Consider the following 23,384-nt stretch of genomic DNA (forward strand, 5'->3'; position numbering starts at 1 on the left):
CTGGAGCAAGTAACTGCTCGACTCCGTATGTGTGACTCGCATGAGAGAGTGTCTCGCATCGTGAACGCATACTGACACGTGCTCGCCCAGTTGTCGTCCTGGTCTAAACGCAAGTCCGCTACCGTGCGTAAAGACGCGGGCAAACTAAGTAAATACGATTTAGCAACCGTCTGTTAAACATTTTGGACTCTTCTCGTTGAACAGTAAAAGATCTCTGATAAACAAATAATTCATTCAAATAATTGATCGGTTGAAAGTCTCCCGATAAGAAGACAACTAATAAAGATAATTCAGAAACGTAAAAAAATAATTAGAACCATTACGTTTAACTTAATTGTCGATTATTGATATAAATTGAATTTATGATCTAGTGATAAACTACCTTTCCTCTATCATATACCAAATTTTGAATTTTATATTCTTTTTCCATTAAAGGTAATTTCTTTATAAAATTATTCTCAAGACACAGTTAATTATATATACGTGCTAATGTCCACGTGCCGCTATAAGGATATTTGCCGGCCATTGAATAGCACGTGTGCCCTGATTGGCCATCTATAGCCTAGTCTGTAACACGTCTTAAAGGAGTTCACTCTCGGTCTGGTAGCGCGTGCTGATGTAAGCGACCGTTTTGCGGCGTTACACCGATCAATCGTCCGGCTTTTCAGCGTCCAGATGCGAACTGGTTTTGCAGGAACGCATTTGCGTTAATGGGACACCCGTGTGCCAAATCTGTAACGCGAAATGGCACGGATAAGAACGAGAGAATGTCATTAGCCGGCGACGAAAAATAATGGAGCCAGAGACGAATCTGTTCCGTTCAACTTGCGTTTCTTTTTTGACACGGATTTATAAATGCGGTCTCTTTCAGCGTTTAGCTTTACGTTCACTCGCGCGTATATACAATCCTTCGCGATGAAGCGATCGCCGTAATTACTAAAACCGGATAATTATTATCCGCGAGCTAGTTAAATAATGACGCAAACTATAATGTTAAGTAATATCCCCGCTAATATATTCCCTGCCAACGATGATTGCAATAAGTGACACGAACGGACGCGTCGCCGTTAATGTCGTCTGAGATCATTGATCGATAACTAGTCATTATAGCACGAATTGCATTTATCGAAAGTGACAACGTCGAGCATCAATTAATATGTTATTTTGCTTTTTTCTCCGCGCGGATAAAAAGTTCCTTTCCTTCACCCTTGCCTTATTCGTACATACGAACGAAACGGAATCTGGCATGTAGGCCTGAAGCTTGCGATGCGGTCGTAAAAACCATCCGATATATAATCGACGTAATTGTGGACCGATGCCTGGGTAATTCTAGGTGGGTATCTACCTACCCGCTGGCCGGTTCGCCTTTCATTTCGCGCGGCCCACGTAATATGCGTACGATATGTACATGCAGTGCACAGTCGCAGAAAAAGAGCGGAGGATCCGTGCTTCGACAGGTGCACGAGAAAGAAATCAATCCCTCAGCGGAAAGATGATTGGCCATGGGCGAGCGTCACGAAATCGCGTGTTTATGTATCCTTAAGACGCAGTGGTATCGTGAACACGTTACAAGGTTGTTGCTGGGTACCAAACTTGTGGGGAACTGAAACGCTCATTCAGAATGCAGATTTCCTTGATCGGAGGGAAATGTCTGTTGAATTTCTGCACGTCATTCCTTTTACCATGAATTTTGATACATTTTCTCCCTATTTCGTGTAATTGTGTACAAGCAATTTAAAATATTTTTTAATGATACATTATTTTTTGCTGATTAGTTGTTTTTGTGTAATAAGAATATCTAGTTAAAATTATAAAATATCAATCTTGGGATTTATCTTGTTTTCCAATATAAATATTACATTTAATATCTCTATTAGTTTTTTGATCGTCAAAAATATTCAAATATCTATCGAAAACTTAACAACGAAGCGAGACTGCAGCGACATATGAAATTTTTCTTTCTATCCTTGCTACACGCTATATGTCCCTTAACATTCGCGTGTCAACTGATACACTCGGCAAGGCCAATCGTCCCTCGTACACCATCAATTATTAAACGAGTAAGAAGAAAGTATTGCAAACACCGGAGAAACAGCAAACGAAGCGCCGATGACGCGTTTCTTTGTCCCGTCGTTCTCCCATTCGTGGAAAAAGGTGCACCCGCAGAAAAGTACGCGGTCATGAAATTCCACCACAGTCGGTTGCCCTCGGGTATACGCGTATCCCAACTACGTGTATGCCACAATCTGCTCAAGGTGGAATACGCGAAGGTACGTGTGTACGTCTCAGCGGCGCGGCCGCGGCGGTTGAATTCTAGCTGTGGCAAGCCCTCGTAATCTTTAGCCCCCGAGGTCAGCACGAGCTCGTCCATACGACCGGAGATCTCTCGCAGATAGAGAGAAGCTCCGGCTGAGAGAAACCCGTGTTGGTACGTACCGGGGTACACGATGCTAACTCGTATTGGTAGATAGGTACCTACCGACTCGGGTCTTCTTCGGGGACCCCCAGCGTATTATACGACCGAAGTCGTGCCCTGGCTAAGACAAAGGGTTCTGCGGATGCCACGTTGAGATAGCACCGCGGCACCGGTAACGACGGCGGCTATGAGAGGCAAGAGAGTAGCTTCAGCTTTCGAAGGCGAATGAAGTTAGTGATATATGCTTTACCGATTGTTTGATCGGAGAAAATAATTATTGGTTTACGTTCGGTAAGATAGATTGATTAGATAGAATTTAAGTTAAATGTTGTGTGATAAAAATAATTAAAGAGCACAGTAGAGAGATTTAATCTTTTTAAATGTGCCATTAAATATATTATTACATTTAATATTATCACTAAAATTTAATACATAACAAAATATTATGAAAAATGAGTGATGGTAATATGTGCACTGATTGTGAATATAAAAAAGCGACTAATTTAATAAATCTCTAAAAAATTTGACTTTTATAATAAAACGAGTTTGCTTAGAAAAATACAGCGCAGAGAGAAAAAGAGAATGCGTTGCTGGAAGAAAATACGATAAGAGACTCGTCTCTCACAGTTATCACGTTGTACATATTTGCGTGGACTTCTGGATATTCAGCAAATTTATATTGTATGTGCTCATCAAACATTGCCATCGAATAAACGTTGTCTTGAAAATTGCATATTTTTATTTGAGATAACATCTATCCATTTATATTTATGTCTAGAGAGGTTTATTGTGCTCGTCATGAATTTCTTATATCCTCGTCAATCATAACACGTGTTACCCATGGTTCATAAGATGCTTCAGGCGAGCAGAAGAGAAATGGTAGAGAATACTGCTACGAGCGAAAGCTCCTCCCTCTCGTTCTCTCTTTCTCTCTCTTTTCTCTGTATCTTAAGAAATCTATTGTAAATAATTTATGTCTACTAGCTCTCTATTTGTGTAAAATCCTCTTAGTAATTACCTCATGCACGAATGGACGAAGAGTAATTAAATACGCTCAAAACTATATATATCTTGTGAATAAATTTTACAATGATAGATAACGATGCTGCTTAACGGTAGTACGAGGCTTTATCGAATGTAAATGATACACGGTAATAAAATCACTTCTAATTATCTTTCACGTTAAATGTATAAAATTAAAGCTACTAATATACAAAAGTATAGCATATCCGTTAACTTAATATTTTGAAAAATACCTACATACAATTTCTGTATAATCTTACTAGAAAAGAATTTGTATCATAAAATATATTAATTTGAAATGGTTGTATATATGCATTTGATAAACGGTTAAATTAATTTTAAGATTAAAATAGTTTTAATCTTGTTTCTTCTTTTAAATATCTACATAATTTATCTATAAAATAAAGAAACAAAATTTTAATTGCAATTAGATAATTTTCTGTGTTATTTATATGTTTAAAGTGTTTCAAATTTTGTTTTAAATTACGCGTTATGGTTTTGCCTTATTGTAATCAATATAAAATGTTTTATGTAATGCAAAAATCATTTTTTAAAATCTCTCACCTATTCTTAAATTATGAAAGAACGCATCAGTAACATGCAATCAGTAATTAAACATTAATTTTTTTAAATCTCGCATTCTCCTAATCCTCTATCAACGCATCACTACATGCTATTAGCTGATGCATATCTGCAATGAGAAAGGGTAGCGTTCGAGGAGCAACGTTAATAATTTACGGAATTTGCAATCGCGATCTTGAGATAAAGCGAAGGAGAAATATATACGGCGATCGAGCGTAAATCTTGAAAAGCAGAAGATCGAGAGGCCGCGGAGCAATCGCGAGATGCTCGTGATGCAATCACGGATCTTCTCTCTCGCGCGCGAGAATTCTCGACTTCGCGCTCCCGAGGATCTCGCTTATAGAATCCTTTCAGGATCTCAGTATCCTGCGCCGGGTTGAACGCGCTATAGCGACCGGCCTCACGCGGCAACACTTTAGCATCAGTTTAACCTCATTCCTAATGGTGACGTCAGTTCTCGCCTTTCCCTCGGCTCTCTGGACCTTCCAGCATCTTTCGAGATGCACCAGGCGATCTATCGACTATCGCAGATGGACGATTATTACATACGTGGTCGTTATATCGTATTCAATCGTGAACCGCGACGTTGAAAATAATGGATAATCGCCATAACGACGGTGATAACGATCACCACGCAAATCTCCGACTTGTCACCCGTTGTTTGTCCTAACGTTAGAGTAGTAGACAAAATGTACTAACTACTCAGCCGCAAATTGCGTTTGATTTCTGTAATCATCTTTAGCGACGTGAAAAACGCACACACGCGTTGGTTACATGTTATGTATTGCGCGGGCCAAAGATTCGAAGAATTGCATGGCAGAGAATCGTATGTTTATCGATTGCAATTTGTATTATGTAATAGCACATTAAAATTATATGTAAATTAATATTATATTAATCTATGATATAATATATTCTTGAAAGAATTTTAGTTTTACAATCTGATTGATATATCTGTTGCTGTCGGTTCATTAATCTCACAATTAGTTAACTTTTTCTTTCTAAATAATAATTCAGTTATATCATATAAATAAATTATATTTAGAATTTATCTAAGCATTTCAACTATTATGTTTATCGAATAAAAAAATTAGTTAACATAAAATAAGACAGCTTCTATTGTTCAGCAATATCACGATCAAGACAAAGGGTTATTGTAAAATCTCTCATTTCGACTATTGCCGCTCGCTGTCTCTGTCTTCGATATTAACTACAGTTGAACGATCAAAGAATCATCGAAATAAATTACAATCATTACAGCGAATGTGCAAGTGAACCGCACACAATGCACACGTTCTTCGAGGATACTGACTAAATCCGCGGCTCAAAATGGTATTTCCATTTCGTGTCCTTGGCGCGGAGAGAAACGAGATATCGTTCCACACAGCAGCGCATACTGGAGGCGCATCGAGATTGTAATTACCATCAAACGCCATCGCGTCTCAAGACTTTTACCAGGTACAGGCGAAGCAGTTATGAATCATGATGCTCTTGTGTTCTTTCCCCTCTTTGTTGGTGGCTGCGGTATAACGCGCGGCTGAATAGTTCAACGTCTTATACGATCTCTACGCTGCAAGTCGGGACGAGCCATCTATTATAGGCAGATGATTATCGATATTGGCTAACGCCGCCTTTCACAAACGGGCGTTCTTTGCACGGCAATCGCGCTATTCGCGCTCTTTCTGTTGCCTTCCGCAAAATGAGCGCGAAGCGAGCGCTTTGTCCGGCGAGATGTATGTGTGCGCGACATTTATAAATGATTTTATATCGAAAAAACACCGCGACAAATTGCGTTATTAGCAACACCTGCAAACATAAATCTGTGGTTTTCGGCAAATAGCTACAAAATTACGTAGGCATTTTTAGTTGAATATATTATTGTTGCAGCATGTTGCAAATTCTATGTAAAATCGCGTTAATTTAAATTAAAGAATCTTGTTTTATAGTAAGCTAAAACAAAGACATTCGTGATGCATATTAATTCATTTATGTAACCCAAACCGTAATTTACGCTTTCTATATAATTTCATAATACACCATCTAAGAAGAATGTTTATTAAGTAAGTTATGAAATCTATGTTTTTGGAGAAGCAATGTTTTATCATTGATTTCATAGAATTATGTATATACGGAAGTAATATTGCATAAAAATATACATTAATTATATTTTAAGGAAATCAGTTCTTGATTAAGAAATAATCGCCAAAATCGCGGCTAACGGCATAATAAAATAAAATCTCTATAATGAGTTCTATTCTGAACTTTAATCCACAGCATGTGCTTGAAATGTGTATTCGCGTGACGGTCGGTGTGTATATTCTTTTCCTAGTCTATACTGTAGTTTTCTAGTGATCTTTTTCTCGAGCTACATCGAAGCAGGTGGGATAGACGAAATAGAAAAACACCGTCTGGCGTCAATACCCTCTAACTAAGATGGGCTATAAAGATCCATGCGGACCTTCATGGAACTTTTCTGGAGAAAGAATTCACGGTTGACCGTCTGCAAGGACCTTCAGGGATGCTCCAAAAGTCACGCTCTCGACTTTGTATAACGCGTATCTAAGAATAACACAAAGAAACTTCGGAGATCTATTTTCTGTATCCGAAAAGTCATATTTTTGAATTCGTATTTACTGTACCTATCGAAATTCTTATGAATATTAACAGAAATACATCAGTTCATATTAAGATAATAACTATGCTTATCTCTATCGAATCAATTCGAGTCCTCAGATTAATCGACACATAAAATGAGATTTATATCGCATCGCCCGGAGGCACTTCGATACTCATTACAGAGTGTGTCACGTGTCATTGCGAGATAAGTCGCGGTGTTTAAACTGGATTGGCCGGCGTTCGCGTGCACGATAGTATTTTATGCCTATGGTTGACATTTGTTCGAACCGGTCGGAGTGACAAATTGCACGAGATCGGTAGATCGAAGTCGGTCGAGAGTCATGCATTGCGCAAATCGCCGGTGCGAATTGTTTTCGTTCGAGAAATTCGTGAGTGGCATTTATTGTTGCCGACAGTTATCATCTTACAATGCGACGATAATTAGAAACGATAGAAGAACGTCAAGAAAGAACCGTACGAAAATCTTACATAAGTTATTTGCACTTGTGTCCAATCGATGAATTTGTGTCGAACACGGCGCGAGCAACGCGATAAATACATTATCATAATTACTCTAATTGAGATTAGAGAGCGCCAGGTTTCTCCTCTCAAAATAATTATAGCAATTGTACAAATATACCACCTTGCTTTTTCAAATTTATTAAAAATATTTCTTTGCATATATATGTTTATATTGATAATATTATTATAAAAATCTTTAAATACCATTATAAATTATATGCGTGAAATATATAAAATAATAACTTATTTGCATCACTCAATTTAAAGATCAATGTTTCGGATATTTAAGTTATTATTATTATTTTTAGTTCCTCAATAAATTAATAATAGATCTGAAACACTCTGCAAATAGCAAAAAGAAAAAAAAAATATATATGCAAAGTTATTTTCGAGAATTGACAACCCAAGTCAGTGACCCGAGCGGTATTGAAATTCAAATACTGACTACATTGTGAGTCCAGAATTGTGTTTAGTGCATAATCAATGACGCAGTCAGGTCTTTCGGCATTAATTTCGGTGGCGCCAAAGTTATCGCTAATCTCAACTAACTTTTTCCTGAGGAGGGAAATCGTATCGCAGTGATCTCAAATGCGCAGTAGTTTTCGGGTACATTTTAATGAGATTAATAGTATTCTAATGACATTCACGGCACTCTTTTCGTACTTCCAAAATAGGCAGGCGCCTCTCATAAGAATTAATGCTTTTCTCTGTTTTAAAGTAGGCGCGTCTCTAGAAGAACTGGAATATATTTTTCGAGTGAGTCGCGCTCAGGAACGCGGGGCTGAACCAGCGCATACATATGTACGCATAACTATAAGGACAACATCCCAAAAGTGGCGTACGTCCACGTCGCGGCATGGCAAACTAGGAGACGTCATTGTTATAATAAACGTTGCGTATACTGCTGCGAACGTCTTTGCATACTTTTGCTCGGCCAAAACAAGAAAGTTGATTAGAAATACCAGAGCGCCATTAATTGCATTATACTAAGAATCAAACATTATTAATAGATAAATTAGAAATGTTGATCTAAATTAGGCTAGAATATATATATATATATATATTTGCAATAATAAAATTAAGTTGTTCCGACCTCGCGGCTTATTGTTAGATAAAGATAGTTAAAAACAAATAATATGTATACATAATATGCAAAATAATTTGTAATATTTTTAAACATGAGGAGAATAAAATAAAAAAAGTGTTATACATATAGATTCATTATAATTTTATACATGTTAAATACTATTAATAAATTAGTTAATGCACATTAATACCATTAAAATATTTTTATACATTATCTTATGCATTCTTTTCGCCTACACAATATTTCTTCTGCTCTACTTTCACATGTTCATGATTCGATTCAGGTATAATTCTCCAAAGGTTCGTCGAGAAATGATCGTGAAAATGCATTGCTCAAATCAACTCGACGAGCCGGCTTTTGACGTCGATCAGCTGGAAAGCGTGTTGGGAAAAAGAAAGAAAAGTTTCTCGCGATAGAGAAGCAGGCCAACGAAGAGACTTGAAAGACACCTAATGGTGCGCGCTAGCAGATGTCACATGCTCGCCAGTCGATGTTTTCCAAACAGACGTCCGCCGCCAACGCAGCTTCTTACCCCAGCGTTCAACTCTCCAGCGGATACTAACGATCCTGCGAACGTTAGGCATGGAGGTCCCGCGGGGCCCCGAGGAAGAAATTCCAGACTCGTATGTTCCTCGTGCTCGCAGGCCCCGCGTGAACTTTCATTTTCAAAAGTGACGGAGAGAGAGAAAGAAGAAAGAGAGAGAGAGAGAGAGAGAGAGCTCAGTCGCGTATCTACAAATGGGTGCATATGATTGAGAACCTAACTAGAGTCGCTCTCAGAAGAAATTCTTCTAAATAATAATCTATCAAGAATCAGGCTCAAGTGAAGAGATCATCGGAGAAATGGTAACTATCTTTACAGAAATCAACGGTGTCAAAATATAAATGTAAAATGCGAAGTGGTTATTCTTATTATATAATAATAATTATAAATAAAAATTATATGGTTATATAATAAAAATAACAGTTTAATCTTTAGAGGACCAGCAAGTTTTTTCATGACTATTTTCATTTTTATTCATTCATAACTTTTTATTTATTTATTTATTTATTTTATTTATTTATAGGCTTCCCGTCCTCTACAGGTTAATAATTTAATATTTGTATCTTCACATATAGAAAATTTCCCATGTTACTACACACACAAGTTATACATTAATCGTTTATTTATTAATATATTTTACATAAAATATGTATGTAGTGATTCAATGCTAATTTTTATAAAGATTCAAGCGTAAATTATAATTATTAGAGTTGACGCTCTTTTAGTATCTTATTACAGATTTAAATAATTCCCAGTTCTCGTTATTTAATATTTAAATACTAATAAATATTTAATCGGTCACAAGGAAAAACAGTGAAAAACTCTATATACGCTAAGAACTTTTGCTTTGGCAATATACCGATGATTTATGATTGTTAGCTTGTGTTGACAACAAAGCTATCTTATTAAATGTCATCAACACGAGAAATATTAGTAAACCTAGTTAACCGTTAATCTGATTTTAATAACACACGATACGTGCAAAGATTTATTCAATTACATATGTGTGTTAAATAATATAGAATATACATAATAAATAAATAAAAATATAACTTGTGTGAAACTTATTTATGTTAGAAGTTATAGTGTATACTATATGTGTTATATGAAAATGGAGTTTACTGCAATTAACTCATCTTTGGACTGTGAAAGACACATCATAACATATATAAACGGAATATATAAACTTGATCTCTTTACGTACTTATCAGGTCTGTAATAATTACTTGGCATATAATAACAATATCTATTTGTTTAGCATTAAATAAACAAATATATATTTGAAAAATAATATTTTATAATTATAAACATATAGATTTATGTTAATAAAATGATTGGTACATGACTTTCTAAGAAGATATAACCATTAAACTTACAATTAATGGCCTCACTGACCTAATGTCACATACTTTGTAAGAATGTCACTTTATGCAGTTCAAGTAACGCTGCGTGATATATTTTAGTAAAAAAGATAAACTAAAAGAAAATAAAATCTGAAAATTTCCGTGAAAAAGGGCACTTCAATCTCGAGAGGCTATTCTTATCAAATCTTTACGAACCTTCTCTCTAGCTGAGATTTTGAAAAGAAACTCTCATTCATTCGTGACACTTAAAAATGGTTAATTTGTAGAACCATTATTTGTCTCAAAAGAAAAGAATGTACCCACAGGGAAAGCATGTCGATATCTTGAGAAGGAATAGAAACAGTCCTGGCTTATCCACAAAGTTGTGAGAAAAATTTTCGAGACCAAACAAATGAATTTGTCGAGAAAAATCGAAGTAACATTTAAAAATAATATCTGATAAAGTATTTTTGCGAGAAAAAGGCTATTATAGAGTAACTCCATGATATTTCACTAGCGTGCTTCTCGTACGTTATTAAATTTAGAAAGAAATGATGAATGCCCCCCAATTTTTTAAATGTAAAAATATAATTGCTATTTTATTTGTTTAAGAAAAAAACATTTGATAAAAAAATATTACGAAAATAATACGATTATGTTTAGCGTTGAATATACCACAAAAATACAAATTTTCATGTTTAAATATCTTATCATTTGCAGTCGAAGTACGTCAGACATGCGTGAAAGATGGTATCATATACGAGTCGATGTTGCGATCATCGCCGCAGCAAAATCACATTACGAAAGTAAACACTCCACACTCGTTGCAATTTGGCGCGTAAAGATGGCAGACGATATCGACACCGCGCGATTCCGCAAATTCATAGAAGCGTACCTCACTCACCTTAGTTTAACATTCATGCGGCCCGTGAGATAAATCCAAGACGAAACGAACGTGGACTGTTCTTGGCAGAGACTCCGAAAGGAAATTCCAACGTTTACTTTCGCGACGAGTCTTCCGAGCTAGCGATGTGTACACACTTACGCGCACCAGGCATTCGAATTTATAATTTAACGCCACCGAGGAAACACACACTGTTCACCTTCCGCGCAGAGCGATTTCGCGCGATTTCGCGAAATAGCTCCAAAAAGATGCATCGATTCGTAAATCCTAATGACGGCGATTTCGATCGGTCACATGGCACGAAGCAACTGACATCGTTCGCCGAACGTATAGTTGTCAAGCGTCTTGATATGATGCAAGTAGACTTCTCTTGACGGATACGCGCACATAAAATTGTGGCCGTACGAGAGATCGGTTTCGTGCGCTTGATAAGAGACGCTACACTCTAACGTTAGCACACGTTATCACGGTCGAACGTGTCGACTCCGCACTTTACGTCCGCCTTGACGTCGCTTCCACGAAGATGTCCAATGACGAGTTTGTTTGAGAGTTTGATTTATTCTTGTTTAAGGTGTCTCACTCAAAGCTCCAAGCGAATCCAAGGATGAGCACACGCGTTTAACTTGGTTCGATATAAGATGCGATGTTTTCACTGATAAATGATGATTCGGTTTCACTTCAGTGGCGGATCTGTATCGAGAGCACTTAGTGGAAAGTCCGGAGATCCCTCACGGATAAAAAGATACGGATCACTCACTCCTTGGTACACGAAGAGAATCAAGTCGGAGTCAACGCGAGATAGTGAAGAATGACAGAGGTGGCCGAAGGAGAACACGGGCGCGCGCGATCGTAAGCATGCGAAAGAGGAAGAGTCAGCTTTCACGAGAATTCCTGTCGATCCTTCGAGACCTCCTCTTTGGTCCGCGCGTCTCACCTTGCGGAGAGCGAGTCTCCAGGTCGGCCATGCAACGACGCACAGGTCCACGCTGAGCAGGACTCTCTCTTCGCCTCTCCTGCGCTTCGTCTTCTCCGTCTCTCTTTCTCTCTCCCTTTCCACCTTCTACTACTACCACCACCATCACCGTTACCACCACCGGCGTCATCATCATCGGCGCAGCGCGGCACGGCATGGCAGGGCCGAGCACCTTCTCCTTTGCCGCTGTCGGGCTTCTTTGGTCCTCTCGCCCCACCGCGCCGCCCCGCCCCCCCTCCACCTAAAACGCCGCAAAGCAGAAGACAGCTCTTAACTTCCCTGCCTCGCACACCTTCGCCTCCATCCAGCTTCCCACCATCCTCCTTCTCGCACCTCCTCCATCTCTTCGTCTTACCTCATAGAACGTTTCCCCTACTTTGCTCTTCTAGCCAGGTACAACACGCATCAGGTATACACCACATGTACACACGCACACCAGTCGCCAAAACTCCTGACTTGCAGTAGTAGGTGTAGAATATACATTCGTACGTTCGTGCGATACCGCATATAAGATGCCCCGATCGGAGCAGCACACACCTGAGGGGTTGCGTGTGATGCATCTGGACCAGAAAAAAGAAAAGCATGTGTTCTGCTCGCGGAGAGAATACAAGAGAGAACCTGAAGATGCCGCAGGGATGGAAAGGTCGGGGGTGTAGATGCTGTTCTGGCGAAGGAAGTGTTTAATTTGATGATGATGATGAGCGGTTTCGAATGTGTTCCGAGTAATATTAAATTAATCGAGTAAGCTTTTATAAAAAAAAATGAGGATAAGAGATGACAAGATGTTTTCGCGCCTCAATCATTTTACATTTTTTAGAAATATTATGGAATCTATAATCTCAGGTATCAGAAATTATTTGGTAAAATTATCCATGTGAAAATTATAAACTGCAAAATATTTTTTAAGGGATAATTTATTTGTATATATCGCTTTTAATTATTGTAATTAGCTTTAAATATAATGCCTGCAGTATATATAATATAAAGGCATCACATATAATAAATGAAATTTACATATTTTTTATTACTATGTCTCTATATTAATAATTTATAAGATGAAACAATAACACACTAGAAGCTATTTTGACTAACCACTATTTCTAATAATATATAAAGCCAGAAATGAAGAACGTACCTCATTTTGAAAAAGAAATATAATGTATAGCTATTTTCATTGCCTTTACGTAATATCGAAACGTTTGAGGTAATAATTAGGATAAAAATGATGATCCGTAAGTAGTATATATCATAGTTGCGGTGTGTATCTAATCGGATACCCCGAGAGGAGGACTGGTAAGAATCTGTAATCGAGTTACGTAAAAGCCATGTTAGACAGGCGTGAAAATACATCGTGTTCAGTTTCCAAGAAGAATCCATTCCCGCGGAGTTGCTTCGGGGAAGGAACTCTCGTCGTTGCATCTCAAAAATTGCAGCAACACGAAGAGTACAACGACCATTTGCCCTTTTCACGATATACACGCTTATTTTATCGTAAATACATTCTTGTCGAGAGATATTCCACGAAAGAGCAAACGTGCAACGTATTTATCGATATTTCTCCATTCCTTTTATAAATTACCTAAAGAAATGCTGACAATTATGTCCAAAAAATTACATATTTGATAGACGAATCGCGTGATGCTTTAGGTTGCAAAATAATGTAATGTAAAGCAAAATTAATGACTTTTATAGATATTTGCATTATATCGCTTGATAGAAAGTAACAGTAAGAAATTAGTGCTATGTTTGTAACTATATTTCGTTATGTAATATCTTCCTGATTATTATCTACTTAATATTTTATTAACATATTATGAACGACATATGTGTCCCATTATCACATGTTACTATAAAGAAATATACAGTATACTGGAATAAACAAATAAAATGAAAATATACGCTTATAATCAAAGTAGTTAAGTAATTTCAACTAATTTCTAATATAATATTACTACATTCTTTTATTATACTTTTTTAACATTATGTTTCTTATATTAGTATAGATAATGCGCGCTCTCGAGTCATAATCGTGTTAATTTAATTTCAGGTCAACCTGATCTATTCAACCTGGTCACGATAGGAATACATCTCCTTATAGATTTTAGTTTGGTTCGCAAGGGACACTGATGTTTAGCTAGCAGGTGCCTGACTATGCCCTTTCGATAGCTTGTAACATGGGGGCGGTCGCAGCCATCTCTCGACTCACCCTCGGCTCTCGGCGCCTCTGTCTACGAGACACAATTCTTGTCTATTGTCCCTCAAGTGGCTTGACTATCCGCGATATTATTTAGCACCGACAGACCACAGAAAAACTATTCTCGCGAACACACAGTCTAGACTATACGTGTAGCAACGCAGGAACAATGGTACCAAATTTGGATACCTGACAAGCGAATTTTTCCTTTAAAGGTGCATCGCCAGTTAAAGCATCGTTAGGGGATCATAGTTATCCCTTTACCTCCTACTGTGAGGATCGAAATATCAGCAGGGATTCGAAAATTCTATAGACGGTTTTATCGTAAAAACCGTATCTTTTTTTTGTTGTTTTGCTGTTGTCATTTTTCGTTGTCAATACTTTTTCATCGCAAAAAAACATTAATATAAATTAAAATTAAAATATAACTTAAAATTCTGTTTTTCATCAAACATATCAATAGGAAAATGATCAAATATTTATTATGCAATTTTCAATTTTGTTTTTCTGTAAACGTTTTATTTTTAAACCCAATTTGTCACATTATTTTACCGAGATTTTGGAAAGATACATATGTTCATACCTATAACATTTAAAAAGTTTAATGGTTTATGCTTGATACTTGATGTTATTTTCCTATAAAGATTTATTACACAGTAAAATGAAGCAAGGACGATCACACACGTGCTAGCTTCATTCCCGAAGAGTCAACAGGTGGTTACGAGTATGCGTGGACCTAAATTTAGCTACTTATTTTCCTCTTTCACACATCCTCGGCATAAGTCATTTTGTCTTGCTCCCCACTTCGTGATCATACATCCTTTCGTTTATACCTGAAGATTTCTTGCTTCCACGCATACTTTTCTTACGGGACTCTTTCGTAGAATTACTTTACCTGATGTTTAACAACGTCGCGGGATTTCTGTTGAAGTTTTACCTGATTGATTAAACATACGTGCTTCATATGCCATAAGGATCGTACGTGATGTAATGTGGAAGAAGCAGTGTCGAAAGGAATGAAATATTTTCATATAAATTATAATTTGTAAAAGAGAATATTATAAAAATATATATAAGTTTCGTTCACAGTAATTTCATTATAACGTTTTTGTAATACTTATGAAAAGTAAAGACAAAATTTTCTTTTTTAAAGAGACACTTTCGACTTTGTAAACATTGTAAAAGTTTACCATTATTAATTTTAATAACAGAAGATGATGATGGCGTCAGCATTAACTCGATCGCCACTGTTCCCTTCAAGTGGTTTTACTATCCTTAGGCTCGTTTAGTATCGATTGTGTGACCATCCTCTCGCACAAAATGATCTGGCTATTCTAATAACAATAGCTTAAAGTTCCAGAACTAAAGAAGCCGAAGGTTAGAACACATCATTAGTTTTTTGACGTTACTGGGAGGATATATGATATATTGGAAGAATCTATTCCTGATGATGTGGGGTTCGCGCCGCGAAAAAGAGAAACATTTTTATTATCTGTCAGAAAAGATCTTGTGTTTCGATTTATGAATTAATCTTATTCGTAGCCTGTTTTATTTTGTAAAACTCAGCAAAGGAACGTTAGATTTTCCGCATTCCTAACTCAGCAGCGAGAAATTTTGCGTGCACGAGGCAGATAAAAACAACGATTGCTCCTCTCTATAGGATATTAAAAAATGGTAACGATTGAAAGAAATTGCAAATTAGCAAATCATCATTTCATATCAAATTTTCGAATAATAAATTGAGAAGTTATCCATAAAGCTTGAAAAGCTGTAATCATTACAATTCTTTAACGATGAATACTGCACATCTAATTTCTTTCTTGATTTTACGTACCAATCAATTTTATACAAATTATTTAACTGTAAGATGCTCAATCAAATAAAAGTACTACCAACCTTTGAGTAAAAATATAAAAATTTTTTATTAAAATGGATGAATTTAAACTAAAATTTTTTCTCAATGTTCTGAAATAAATTTCTCTTTTATTAATAAAGTTAATAAGTTTATACAAAAAATTTAATATGCAATATAGTTTAATATAATAAATTTTTTAGTAAATTAAACTTCAAGTAAATTAATAAAAGATCATGTTCTTTAATTAAGTTTAAATAATTAAAAAAAATTATTTTATACCTGTTTGCTAAAATACTTTTCATAAAAATTTGTGAAAGAAAAAAGGTATATAAAAATATATCTGTTTAATAATATAATAACTTACTTTTTACTCTATAATATAATATTAACAAATAGCTTGCAAAATTTTACATTTTTAAGCGCGACGAGACGGATCGAAGAGCGCATCGATTGGGTGCTTTGTTTCAAGAGAACGGCAGATAGAGCTTATATCCGCGTCCTTATGGACCCAGTCTGCGATATCTCTCATGCTGATCCATTGTTGAACCACGAGAGCGTGGCACGAGAACACGAAGAGTGGCAAAAGTGCCCTCAAGGCATCTGGCACCGCGGCTCTCTCGTCGTTGATGCAGGTAACTCCCCCCCCCCCCATGGGACTTAGGCGCTGGGGTACATCATGGGCATAGAGCGACTAAAATACTGCCCAGAAGAGAATACCGGTTCAGAGAGCAATGGCGCCGCTACCTCAGGGCTCAAAAAAGTTTTCTCGCATCGAGTTTAGAACCTGGGTTCATATCATATCGCTCTTTCAGGCCTGACAAACAGTAAGGAATTTATGAAGCAACGTCTTATTGCATCAAGGTTAAACACTAATGCGATAATAAATAGAAATGCAATTGCTGCAAAGGCATGGAATGCAATTTTCTAATTCTGCTCCGGTATAAAATGTTCCTCTTCTCCTTTTTGTAGAATCACCAAATATCAGAGAAACTTGAACTAAAAGTTTTTAGAGTACAATATGCATAATATTATTTCTTTCAGATATATTTTTAATATTTTTATATACAATTAACATATATTTTTAATGTATGTGTATAGAATGCATTGATGGCAAGTTCTAAATGCTAAATCTATTCATTTAAAATCACTAATATATGTAGGTATATAGATATCACTTTCTGCATGTTTTGATATCTCATTAACAAGTAATTAAATTATATTACGTACAAGCTTAATTTTTTCGAAACAATAAATCAATTGTCGTTACATAAAGATATATGTATAAGAAAAAGTCTTATACATAGAATATTTCAGCACTTGTTTCAATGAATCAAACCAGAATTATCTCTCATCAATTAAAATTCTGGTTTTTTGCGTTTCAGAAAATTTTGCTAGTGCATGTACGCATGTTTGTATATTATTATGTTTTAATACTATTCTACTCGAGTATGAACTACTGAAGTATTTAGAAGATAAAAAAATATTTAAAGAATTTGTTGGGTCGAAATTCTTTGAGGGATCCGTCTCTGAGAATTGATTAATAATAATCCTGGGTAAACTTATTATTTAATATTAGGATTTGTGTGTCAAGACAGAAAAAAAGAGAAATATGCCAGGCCATTTCTCTACGTGAGATTCCTAAGATAATCTCTCGTATACATCCATAAGCTACAGGCCTCCGATCTCTCAAATACATCGAGTCAGGTACTACAGGTTTGAGCAAAAGATGCGTGGTGAGGATAACGTGGTGCATTATTCTATTTTTTTCGTCTTTTTCCGATCCTATCTCCTTTTAAAGGCCATCGCACACAAAATTGCATAGGCTGTATATGCATAGCATAAGATCGCTAAACCAATGAGCATTCTATGTAAATTAATAGGGCGACTTTTTATGCTGGATGCTCATTGGTTTAGCGATCTTATGCTACGCTTATACATTTGCGTTGGCCTTTACCGCTTCTATTGCTTTCTGTCACCCAACCTTCTTGTATTTCTTTCCTCAACTACAAACACCAATTGTCTAGTGTATTGTCGCTGGCAACGAATATTGATCGCTATGTGGGATTTGCATTACATGCAAATACGACTGAAAGTCGTGACGAAAATGCAAGATTTCTCGATATGCGGCATCTTGTTGACACGAAACAATCGTGTCAACAAGATGCCGCATCATCGAGAAAATTTCCATTTTCGTAAGAAGGGCTCTCTGGCTATCGAGATACGACTTATCGCAGAGAAATATGTAATAATCAATATTTGTGTTAACTTACGAGTTTTAATTGTTCTCAAATTAAAATCTTTGAATCTTTGAAAATTGTAAAACCATCTTAGGATAATTATTATAAATTAAAATTTTAATACAATGTAAATTATTATCATTTAATTTTGCATTTGAATATAACTTATATTATCTACAAAAAAAGATGGTTTTAAAAATTAACACATATCCAACGATTTTCTTGCAAACAAAAAAGAAATGAGAAAAAAAGGAAATAAGAGAAATAATATGTCCTCTAATAGATAGTCGGTGCAATAGTTAATAACATGGAATTTAAGTTAGTGGGATCTTTCTGGTTGTCCTCTCTGCCAGGTCTACCACCACACATCCTACAAATGATCAATATTTGTGAAAAGGTACCGAACCATTAAACACGGCGCCTCTTTCTAAAGTATGCCGATAGAAGGACGAAAACATCTGGAAGACACCCTTACGAAAGCATCGAGTAGGACGTCTCCCCGACCATTATCTGGATCGAGCTGGATAAAACTCCTAATAAATATTGCGGTTTCTTTATATCCAATATTTGTTAAGAGACTCTATTTATAGAAGAGATCGAGTGGCATTTCCGTATCGTGATCGCGATATCGCACCTAATAAATCGACACGACGGCAAGCTTGGATCGATAAACGCTTAATTGGCATTAAACGCGCTCATTAGTACGAATATCAACACGATAAAGTACGATTAAGAACGTGGTTGCCTTTTACGCTGGATTGCTATGAATAACGCATATTTTTCACTCGAGAAAATTGGCATTCCGCGCGAGAAACTTCGGCAATATCATTGCGCGGAATTGCTGCAACTTGAATAAGCCTTTCGAGATAGTGCATCTTGTATTCCTAAAATTATTCCGGTTGTTTCGTCGAGAGATTCTACAACTATTAATCATCTACGACCATAAATCAATAGTGATATATTTCAGAACGTGTTCACATTAATGTAAATCCCCAATCTGAAGCCGCTTTCCAACTAATAAAACTTGGCATCAATAACGTCTATAGGAACGCTGATGAAATCTGTGGATGATATGTGCATTCGCCTTAGCTACTTGATAGACTACTTCTTCAACTAAGCGTCATGGATAGAAAATTTAGCCAAAAGCATCTTTTTAACACGTTTCGATTTTTGCGCGACTGTCCGGTCAAGTTGCGTGTACCATCAATGGCAAAAAACAAAACGTATTAAAAAGATGCTTTTGATTAAATTTCCTATCCATGACGCTTAGTTGAAGAAGTGTAAAAACTATCTGTACTTAAAATATTAGATGGTTTGAGTAAAAAGTTTAGTGTGGGCCATCAGTGGTAGCACGCGATACAAAATGTGTTAATATTGCAGTTGAAAAATTGATATAAGAAAATGTAGATTGTATGATTACTACTATCTTTTCTATTCAATAATATTAATACTATTTTTTCGTAAAATTTTATCAATTAATATTAGAAAGAAACTAATGAGTTTTTAAAGTTATATACATAGAATTAAAAGTTGTCAGCGCTAATGTATCTCAGAGAGAGTAAAAAAATTTAAACAGTTATTTTTAACGTTAGCTTCCTTAAAAACGGTTCGCGAAACCGCTTTCTCACTATCGATCTTTTTTGCGATATCAAGCCAATTTCTTGACACATGCTCGGACATACGACACGGCATCATGGGGAGCTGCTTTTTGCTGCTCGAAGCCCGCGCGGTTTTAAAATCAGTAAGGAAGCTACTTTCAATCGACGACTACATCGAAAGAACGAGTCAGGCTTCGTAATTTTTTGGGTATTAGCGCGGGCAAGAATCGTGATGCGATCATCAATATGTCAGTAGATTTATCTCGCTCAACCGAGAAACCTTAACTTTTGATTCGGTGCTGTCGATAAGTTGGCAATTAACTGCCAATAGAATCATGATTTCATGGCGGTTCTTTTTCACAAATCAATTATTCGCAGGTGCGGAACGTGTTAGACTTGAAGAAAGTTCACGGTAAATTAAGACATTTCACGATTATAAATAAACGTTTAAAATTTCCATTTTTTAAGGATGATTTGACAATAAATTTTGATTACTTTTGTTATTCTTTGTGGAAAGCAATTTAAATATATCTTACGCTTAATTTTTACATAATAAATTGAATAATAATTCGAGTAAAAATCAAGTAATAATTTATATATTAAATAAATAATTATTCCAGGCAATAAACAAACAGTGATTGATTCTTCAAATAACAGTTATTCGTGAAAAAGAAAAATTTATGAACCTTAATCTATCATTTTGGTTTCTGCCCCTAATATCATCCTTTTTCTTGAACATTCGGCTCAGTACGTCGAATATCGAGACAGGTGAACAACCCTGCGACGCGTATTTATCCGAAAGGAGCTTAGATCGCGCGTGCCGTGTCGCGTCCGCCATGTTCTTCCTCGGTGCAGCAGCTGACTTTTCAGGAACGTCACACTCCAGATCCTCGAAGACTCTCGGCACTTTGTAGTGACGAAGAGAGGAACGGAGGGTAACATCACCGTCGCGTGTTTACTTCTTCTGTAACCGGTTTCTCCCCTCCTCCCTCGCTCCTTCGCCCCCGCCGGACCGATGCGTCGCCTCTCTCTCTTTTCCTTCAGTGTTAGCTTCGTGCTGGACGAAGGAATCTTCCTTCTCCCTCCACATCACTCACTCTTTCTCATGTCTTCCTACTCGTCGAAGCCTACGATCTTTTCTCCCACCTCCTTCACTCCTTTCTCCCGTCCGTCCTCTCTTATCGTCTTGTCACGTTCTCCTCTCGGCACCGCGGTATTCAAATGACCTCGGATGATGAATATGGCCGTCTCTCTCGTGCCATCGGTCCGCTACGGTAATTGCCGCCGTTTCTGTCCTTGTCTGCGCCCGCGGTGCGTATGGTTCTCCGCTGTGCACGCACGCATGCACGCACGCACGCACGTATGCACGATCTCGCACGCATGCACGTATGCATTCGCAGATTGGCTGCATCATTACGTTTCACCCGTCTGCGCGTGCGGTACCTCGTACCTTGGTACCTCGTAGCTCTTATCCCTGAGAATTTCGTAAAGAGAGCGCGGATAAATCGCGCGGGAACCCTGCACAAGGCCCTTCTTCTCCGCCTCCTTCTCTTTTAAGGCACCGCGGGGTTCTTTTCGGGCGGTCGGAGGTGCGAGAATACCGAGAAGTCGAACCTCGTAGATTATCTTGGCGCATTGGTCTCAGGATACAGCACGGTCAAAATTCGACCGGGTATTCCAAGGAGTGTGTGTTTCTCGAGATATTTTCAATTAACTTGCTTTTTTAGTGTAATTTATTTGTTTTAAATTAAAATACGTAACTATAACTCAACCAAATAAAAAATTTAAAGAGAATTGTTTGCATCCGAAAAATTAGGTCTGAAGCTAAAAGAGTTAACCTTGTTCACATGATTTTAAACCGAACAAATAATTGTAGTAACAAATAATTTTGCTACGAACCGCGTACTCTGTTCTCACAGTAGCATTTTTAAAGGAAGGATTCACCGGACCGTTTGACTAAATGCCATACATCGTTCAGTTGACCTTTACATCTGGAAGAACCACCAGTGTGGATTACCGGGTTGCAACGAACGTCGATATCGTCGCGGTACATCGGCATTTCTAACTCTCGATTGCATTCCCACGGCGCGAATTGCACGAATGCCGCGGATGGTCCGCCAACTTGGCTCCGGCATTCACGATCGTTGTTGCACTCGGTATTGTGCATGCCGGCGAACCGCCGCGCCGAGGAACCAGTTGAGCGAATGCATTTCTAATCAGCAGTAACTCGCGTGCTCGTGCGGCTTACTGCATCGCGCATTAGGCGAAACACGAAGGCGCGTTCTTTGCCATCCTATCGTACGAGATCGAAGAATTCCATGTCCGATTGTTAACAGTTAAAGCGTTCAGAAGATGCAACGCTGTTAATTGCTTGTTGCTTGTTTCGGCAAGATGGGGAAAGATTTTCCATGATTAATATTACATATGTATATGTTTATGTTATTATTTTTGAAATTTTCTTTTAGAAATTAAAAAATTATTAACATTATTTTCAAATAATGTCGACATAGTGTATAACAATGATATGTTATTCATGTTAATACATGTATACTATAAAATTACGATAATAAATTTAATTGTCAAACGCTCGATGAAACAATGTATCAACGCTTAATAGTATCGTATAAATTTCGAGTCAACCTGTACCTACATGAGTAGCTACAGAGCGAACAGTGATCATATCCATAAAGTTCCCGTGATCCCTTCGTGCACAGCATGTCAAATAACAACGCCTGTTAGTACCCTATCGGTCATTATGGATCGTTTGTTGAACACGCGTAGTATTTGTAGATGTGAAGGATCCAAATATTAAAACTTTTTTCTTTAAGCAACAATTAGTCTGATTCTAGCAAATCAAACATTTTTTAAAGAAAATATAGAGAATATTAAGAATAAATACTTATTATGTTATTCTTCAATATCTAATTCTTCGAAAAGTTAGATTCTTTGATAAAGTACAGACGGAGATTTCTTTTAGTAATTGGCCATAATCTATCGCAATCATTTTGATTTTTGTCTGATTCCAAATTGATTCGAAACTAGGTAGCTCTTAGCAATGAGCAATTAGCTTTGAGCAACTTCGAGGATAAGCAGCAGTCTCGATTCTGAACTTTAGAATGCAGACTCACAACAGTCATGACCTGGCTTTGTGCCAGTTTTAGTTGATGAATGCACGGCGAATTTCCTATGTTATGTCACGGCCACGTGAACCCTGTCATTGCTACCGCGTTACAGCGGTCTAACGGGTGCTAATCGACGGACACGGTAGGAGACACTCGCCGCGCGACGACGAGGATCGCTATTATGTCAGGAATCGCTGACTCAACGCGAGAGGTGCCTATAGCCGAGCGGTGTCTAGCCGAGATCGCCTACACTCGGGTCTCGGTTCTGTTGTTGCCGTTACATAGGCGTGCAATCGGCATACAATCGGGAACGCGTCGGATTAGGCAATACTCGCCATTTTACAATTGTCTCTCTGCCACATGTGGCA

General features: G+C 37.2%; 1 protein-coding gene across 2 annotated transcripts in view; it reads right to left on the reverse strand.

Annotated features, from left to right (window-relative positions):
- The window catches only part of LOC112461031 (epidermal growth factor receptor), a 150,327-nt gene that overhangs the window by 49,244 nt on the left and 77,699 nt on the right, over positions 1-23,384 (reverse strand). Inside the window, exon 1 of one of the 2 annotated variants that reach the window (XM_025026063.1) lies at positions 11,038-12,009. The exons of the other annotated variant lie outside the window; for it this stretch is intronic. The gene's annotated coding sequence lies outside the window, so the exon portion shown is untranslated. Of the gene's footprint in view, positions 1-11,037; positions 12,010-23,384 lie in introns of those variants that run through there. 2 annotated transcript variants of the gene reach the window in all.

The sequence above is a fragment of the Temnothorax curvispinosus genome, unplaced genomic scaffold, assembly GCF_003070985.1.
Source record: "Temnothorax curvispinosus isolate PA1 unplaced genomic scaffold, ASM307098v1 QBEX01011001.1, whole genome shotgun sequence".
In the NCBI taxonomy this organism is placed as follows: Eukaryota; Metazoa; Arthropoda; class Insecta; order Hymenoptera; family Formicidae; genus Temnothorax; species Temnothorax curvispinosus.